Source organism: Staurois parvus, unplaced genomic scaffold (assembly GCF_062004578.1).
Source record: "Staurois parvus isolate SC_StPar_1 unplaced genomic scaffold, SC_StPar_1.0 ptg000151l, whole genome shotgun sequence".
NCBI lineage: Eukaryota > Metazoa > Chordata > Amphibia > Anura > Ranidae > Staurois > Staurois parvus.
In genome coordinates, this window is record NW_028317947.1 from 9,011,448 (window position 1) to 9,017,500 (window position 6,053).

Below are 6,053 nucleotides of genomic sequence, written 5' to 3' on the forward strand. Positions count from 1 at the left end.
AAAACAGCGCTCCATAGCTCAGGGGTTAGAGCACTGGTCTTGTAAACCAGGGGTCGCGAGTTCAAATCTCGCTGGGGCCTTTCTGCCGTTTTCGGGAACCGTAGCTCGCAAATTGACATAATTAGATTTTTCCCCAAAAGGCCCAAGGTAACGTAAGGTTATGACTATATGAAGGCCTCGAGATTATGAAATCTAAAGGTTAGGACAACTTGAATTTCCCCACATCTTGAAAGAGATAACATCTGCTACAAAGACTCGCTCTCTAATTCTGCATGGAAAGAAGAGTGCAATTCAAGCAAACAGATATCTTGCTAACTGCAAGACGCTCGCTATCCGCATGGAAAGAAAAGTGCAATTCAAGCAAAGAGAGATATCTTGCTAACTGCAAGACGCTGGATATCTGCGTGTCCTTGTATTAAGATACTACTTTTGCACTTTTAACATGTGTCTTTGTATTTTTCTTCCAATGCTTTGTACATGAGGAAGGTAGCAAGAAAAAGGTGAAAAGGGTGAGGTTTGTTGTAGAGCATTTTCTCCATCATGTGACGTTCAACAGATTTCTTTTGTTCCTTGAGCTCCAGGCGGAAGAGTGACATGAAGCCTAAACGTTGACACGTAGGCCTCCGCAGAGATAGCAGCACATTAGACTACATATGAGCATCACGGGATCTTGCTAAAGCACTCCTCAACAGGTCAGGATGGCCGAGCGGTCTAAGGCGCTGCGTTCAGGTCGCAGTCTCCACTGGAGGCGTGGGTTCGAATCCCACTTCTGACAGCAGTTTCAGCTTTTCACAGCTTGCTCTTTAGGTTCTCTTGCTCCTTTAGCGCTCTAGCTCTAGTGCAAAAAAAATGCTGTCCAACATTAGAAAAATAGGGCTCCATAGCTCAGGGGTTAGAGCACTGGTCTTGTAAACCAGAGGTCGCGAGTTCAAATCTCGCTGGGGACTTTCTGCCATTTTCGGGAACCGTAGCTCGCAAATTGGCATAATTAGATTTTTCCCCAAAAGGCCCAAGGTAACGTAAGGTTATGACTATATGAAGGCCTCGAGATAATGAAATTTAATGGTTAGGACAACTTGAATTTCACCACATCTTGAAAGAGATAACATCTGCTACAAAGACTTGCTCTCTAATTCTGCATGGAAAGAAAAGTGCAATTCAAGCAAACAGATATATTGCTAACTGCAAGACGCTCGCTATCCGCATGGAAAGAAAAGTGCAATTCAAGCAAAGAGAGATATCTTGCTAACTGCAAGACGCTGGCTATCTGCGTATCCTTGTATTAAGATACTACTTTTGCACTTTTAACATGTGTCTTTGTATTTTTCTTCCAATGCTTTGTACATGAGGAAGGTAGCAAGAAAAAGGTGAAAAGGGTGAGGCTTGTTGTAGAGCATTTTCTCCATCATATGACGTTCAACAGATTTCTTTTGTTCCTTGAGCTCCAGGCGGAAGAGCGACATGAAGCCAAAACGTTGAGACGTAGGCCTCCGCAGAGATAGCAGCACATTAGACTACATATGAGCATCACGGGATCTTGCTAAAGCACTCCTCAACAGGTCAGGATGGCCGAGCAGTCTAAGGCGCTGCGTTCAGGTCGCAGTCTCCACTGGAGGCGTGGGTTCGAATCCCACTTCTGAAAGCAGTTTCAGCTTTTCACAGCTTGCTCTTTAGGTTCTCTTGCTCCTTTAGCGCTCTAGCTCTAGTGCAAAAAAAATGCTATCCAACATGAAAAAAATAGGGCTCCATAGCTCAGGGGTTAGAGCACTGGTCTTGTAAACCAGAGGTCGCGAGTTCAAATCTCACTGGGGCCTTTCTGCCATTTTCGGGAACCGTAGCTCGCAAATTGGCATAATTAGATTTTTCCCCAAAAGGCCCAAAGTAACGTAAGGTTATGACTATATGAAGGCCTCGAGATGATGAAATTTAATGGTTAGGACAACTTGAATTTCACCACATCTTGAAAGAGATAACATCTGCTACAAAGACTCGCTCTCTAATTCTGCATGGAAAGAAGAGTGCAATTCAAGCAAACAGATATCTTGCTAACTGCAAGACGCTCGCTATCCGCATGGAAAGAAAAGTGCAATTCAAGCAAAGAGAGATATCTTGCTAACTGCAAGACGCTCGCTATCCGCATGGAAAGAAAAGTGCAATTCAAGCAAAGAGAGATATCTTGCTAACTGCAAGACGCTGGATATCTGCGTATCATTGTATTAAGATACTACTTTTGCACTTTTAACATGTGTCTTTGTATTTTTCTTCCAATGCTTTGTACATGAGGAAGGTAGCAAGAAAAAGGTGAAAAGGGTGAGGCTTGTTGTAGAGCATTTTCTCCATCATGTGACGTTCAACAGATTACTTTTGTTCCTTGAGCTCCAGGCGGAAGAGCGACATGAAGCCAAAACTTTGACACGTAGGCCTCCGCAGAGATAGCAGCACATTAGACTACATATGAGCCTCACGGGATCTTGCTGAAGCACTCCTCGACAGGTCAGGATGACCGAGCGGTCTAAGGCGCTGCGTTCAGGTCGCAGTCTCCACTGGAGGCGTGGGTTCGAATCCCACTACTGACAGCAGTTTCAGCTTTTCACAGCTTGCTCTTTAGGTTCTCTTGCTCCTTTAGCGCTCTAAAAAAAAAAATGCTGTCCAAAATTAGAAAAACAGGGCTCCATAGCTCAGGGGTTAGAGCACTGGTCTTGTAAACCAGGGGTCGCGAGTTCAAATCTCGCTGGGGCCTTTCTGCCGTTTTCAGGAACCGTAGCTCGCAAATTGGCATAATTAGATTTTTCCCCAAGAGGCCCAAGGTAATGGTTAGGTTATGACTATATGAAGGCCTCGAGATTATGAAATCTAAAGGTTAGGACAAGTTGAATTTCCCCACATCTTGAAAGAGATAACATCTGCTACAAAGACTCGCTCTCTAATTCTGCATGGAAAGAAGAGTGCAATTCAAGCAAACAGATATCTTGCTAACTGCAAGACGCTCGCTATCCGCATGGAAAGAAAAGTGCAATTCAAGCAAAGAGAGATATCTTGCTAACTGCAAGACGCTGGATATCTGCGTGTCCTTGTATTAAGATACTACTTTTGCACTTTTAACATGTGTCTTTGTATTTTTCTTCCAATGCTTTGTACATGAGAAAGGTAGCAAGAAAAAGGTGCAAAGGGTGAGGCTTGTTGTAGAGCATTTTCTCCATCATGTGACGTTCAACAGATTTCTTTTGTTCCTTGAGCTCCAGGCGGAAGAGTGACATGAAGCCTAAACATTGACACGTATTCCTCCGCAGAGATAGCAGCACATTAGACTACATATGAGCATCACAGGATCTTGCTAAAGCGCTCCTCAACAGGTCAGGATGGCCGAGCGGTCTAAGGCGCTGCGTTCAGGTCGTAGTCTCCACTGGAGGCGTGGGTTCGAATCCCACTTCTGACAGCAGTTTCAGCTTTTCACAGCTTGCTCTTTAGGTTCTCTTGCTCCTTTAGCGCTCTAGCTCTAGTGCAAAAAAAATGCTGTCCAACATTAGAAAAACAGGGCTCCATAGCTCAGGGGTTAGAGCACTGGTCTTGTAAACCAGGGGTCGCGAGTTCAAATCTCGCTGGGGCCTTTCTGCCGTTTTCGGGAACCGTAGCTCGCAAATTGACATAATTAGATTTTTCCCCAAAAGGCCCAAGGTAAAGGTTAGGTTATGACTATATGAAGGCCTCGAGATTATGAAATCTAAAGGTTAGGACAACTTGAATTTCCCCACATCTTGAAAGAGATAACATCTGCTACAAAGACTCGCTCTCTAATTCTGCATGGAAAGAAGAGTGCAAATCAAGCAAACAGATATCTTGCTAACTGCAAGACGCTCGCTATCCGCATGGAAAGAAAAGTGCAATTCAAGCAAAGAGAGATATCTTGCTAACTGCAAGACGCTGGATATCTGGGTATCCTTGTATTAAGATACTACTTTTGCACTTTTAACATGTGTCTTTGTATTTTTCTTCCAATGCTTTGTACATGAGGAAGGTAGCAAGAAAAAGGTGAAAAGGGTGAGGCTTGTTGTAGAGCATTTTCTCCATCATGTGACGTTCAACAGATTTCTTTTGTTCCTTGAGCTCCAGGCGGAAGAGTGACATGAAGCCTAAACGTTGACACGTAGGCCTCCGCAGAGATAGCAGCACATTAGACTACATATGAGCATCACGGGATCTTGCTAAAGCACTCCTCAACAGGTCAGGATGGCCGAGCGGTCTAAGGCGCTGCGTTCAGGTCGCAGTCTCCACTGGAGGCGTGGGTTCGAATCCCACTTCTGACAGCAGTTTCAGCTTTTCACAGCTTGCTCTTTAGGTTCTCTTGCTCCTTTAGCGCTCTAGCTCTAGTGCAAAAAAAATGCTGTCCAACATTAGAAAAATAGGGCTCCATAGCTCAGGGGTTAGAGCACTGGTCTTGTAAACCAGAGGTCGCGAGTTCAAATCTCGCTGGGGCCTTTCTGCCATTTTCGGGAACCGTAGCTCGCAAATTGGCATAATTAGATTTTTCCCCAAAAGGCCCAAGGTAACGTAAGGTTATGACTATATGAAGGCCTCGAGATAATGAAATTTAATGGTTAGGACAACTTGAATTTCACCACATCTTGAAAGAGATAACATCTGCTACAAAGACTTGCTCTCTAATTCTGCATGGAAAGAAGAGTGCAATTCAAGCAAACAGATATCTTGCTAACTGCAAGACGCTCGCTATCCGTATGGAAAGAAAAGTGCAATTCAAGCAAAGAGAGATATCTTGCTAACTGCAAGACGCTGGATATCTGCGTATCCTTGTATTAAGATACTACTTTTGCACTTTTAACATGTGTCTTTGTATTTTTCTTCCAATGCTTTGTACATGAGGAAGGTAGCAAGAAAAAGGTGAAAAGGGTGAGGCTTGTTGTTGAGCATTTTCTCCATCATGTGACGTTCAACAGATTACTTTTGTTCCTTGAGCTCCAGGCGGAAGAGCGACATGAAGCCAAAACGTTGAGACGTAGGCCTCCGCAGAGATAGCAGCACATTAGACTACATATGAGCCTCACGGGATCTTGCTGAAGCACTCCTCAACAGGTCAGGATAACCTAGCGGTCTAAGGAGCTGCGTTCAGGTCGCAGTCTCCACTGGAGGCGTGGGTTCGAATCCCACTACTGAAAGCAGTTTCAGCTTTTCACAGCTTGCTCTTTAGGTTCTCTTGCTCCTTTAGCGCTCTAGCTCTAGTGCAAAAAAAATGCTGTCCAACATTAGAAAAACAGGGCTCCATAGCTCAGGGGTTAGAGCACTGGTCTTGTAAACCAGGGGTCGCGAGTTCAAATCTCACTGGGGCCTTTCTGCCGTTTTCAGGAACCGTAGCTCGCAAATTGGCATAATTAGATTTTTCCCCAAAAGGCCCAAGGTAACGGTTAGGTTATGACTATATGAAGGCCTCGAGATTATGAAATCTAAAGGTTAGGACAACTTGAATTTCCCCACATCTTGAAAGAGATAACATCTGCTACAAAGACTCGCTCTCTAATTCTGCATGGAAAGAAGAGTGCAATTCAAGCAAACAGATATCTTGCTAACTGCAAGACGCTCGCTATCCGCATGGAAAGAAAAGTGCAATTCAAGCAAAGAGAGATATCTTGCTAACTGCAAGACGCTGCCTATCTGCGTGTCCTTGTATTAAGATACTACTTTTGCACTTTTAACATGTGTCTTTGTATTTTTCTTCCAATGCTTTGTACATGAGAAAGGTAGCAAGAAAATGGTGCAAAGGGTGAGGCTTGTTGTAGAGCATTTTCTCCATCATGTGACGTTCAACAGATTTCTTTTGTTCCTTGAGCTCCAGGCGGAAGAGTGACATGAAGCCTAAACGTTGACACGTATTCCTCCGTAGAGATAGCAGCACATTAGACTACATATGAGCATCACGGGATCTTGCTAAAGCACTCCTCAACAGGTCAGGATGGCCGAGCGGTCTAAGGCGCTGCGTTCAGGTCGCAGTCTCCACTGGAGGCGTGGGTTCGAATCCCACTTCTGACAGCAGTTTCAGCTTT

The 6,053-nt window shown here is 44.4% G+C and overlaps 13 non-coding genes across 13 annotated transcripts; all 13 read left to right on the plus strand.

Moving 5' to 3' along the window:
* The first annotated feature begins 7 nt into the window (after positions 1–7).
* TRNAT-UGU (transfer RNA threonine (anticodon UGU)) lies at positions 8–80 on the plus strand. The gene has a single exon. It is a non-coding gene; the product is annotated as a tRNA-Thr (tRNA).
* A 612-nt stretch (positions 81–692) lies between these two features.
* TRNAL-CAG (transfer RNA leucine (anticodon CAG)) lies at positions 693–775 on the plus strand. The gene has a single exon. It is a non-coding gene; the product is annotated as a tRNA-Leu (tRNA).
* Positions 776–874: 99 nt separating this feature from the next.
* On the plus strand, positions 875–947 carry TRNAT-UGU (transfer RNA threonine (anticodon UGU)). Its single transcript has one exon. It is a non-coding gene; the product is annotated as a tRNA-Thr (tRNA).
* Positions 948–1,559: 612 nt separating this feature from the next.
* TRNAL-CAG (transfer RNA leucine (anticodon CAG)) lies at positions 1,560–1,642 on the plus strand. Its single transcript has one exon. It is a non-coding gene; the product is annotated as a tRNA-Leu (tRNA).
* Positions 1,643–1,741: 99 nt separating this feature from the next.
* Positions 1,742–1,814, plus strand: TRNAT-UGU (transfer RNA threonine (anticodon UGU)). The gene has a single exon. It is a non-coding gene; the product is annotated as a tRNA-Thr (tRNA).
* A 679-nt stretch (positions 1,815–2,493) lies between these two features.
* TRNAL-CAG (transfer RNA leucine (anticodon CAG)) lies at positions 2,494–2,576 on the plus strand. The gene has a single exon. It is a non-coding gene; the product is annotated as a tRNA-Leu (tRNA).
* A 91-nt stretch (positions 2,577–2,667) lies between these two features.
* TRNAT-UGU (transfer RNA threonine (anticodon UGU)) lies at positions 2,668–2,740 on the plus strand. Its single transcript has one exon. It is a non-coding gene; the product is annotated as a tRNA-Thr (tRNA).
* A 613-nt stretch (positions 2,741–3,353) lies between these two features.
* On the plus strand, positions 3,354–3,436 carry TRNAL-CAG (transfer RNA leucine (anticodon CAG)). Its single transcript has one exon. It is a non-coding gene; the product is annotated as a tRNA-Leu (tRNA).
* Positions 3,437–3,535: 99 nt separating this feature from the next.
* Positions 3,536–3,608, plus strand: TRNAT-UGU (transfer RNA threonine (anticodon UGU)). The gene has a single exon. It is a non-coding gene; the product is annotated as a tRNA-Thr (tRNA).
* A 613-nt stretch (positions 3,609–4,221) lies between these two features.
* TRNAL-CAG (transfer RNA leucine (anticodon CAG)) lies at positions 4,222–4,304 on the plus strand. The gene has a single exon. It is a non-coding gene; the product is annotated as a tRNA-Leu (tRNA).
* Positions 4,305–4,403: 99 nt separating this feature from the next.
* Positions 4,404–4,476, plus strand: TRNAT-UGU (transfer RNA threonine (anticodon UGU)). Its single transcript has one exon. It is a non-coding gene; the product is annotated as a tRNA-Thr (tRNA).
* Positions 4,477–5,270: 794 nt separating this feature from the next.
* On the plus strand, positions 5,271–5,343 carry TRNAT-UGU (transfer RNA threonine (anticodon UGU)). The gene has a single exon. It is a non-coding gene; the product is annotated as a tRNA-Thr (tRNA).
* A 613-nt stretch (positions 5,344–5,956) lies between these two features.
* On the plus strand, positions 5,957–6,039 carry TRNAL-CAG (transfer RNA leucine (anticodon CAG)). The gene has a single exon. It is a non-coding gene; the product is annotated as a tRNA-Leu (tRNA).
* The last annotated feature ends 14 nt before the right edge of the window (positions 6,040–6,053 follow it).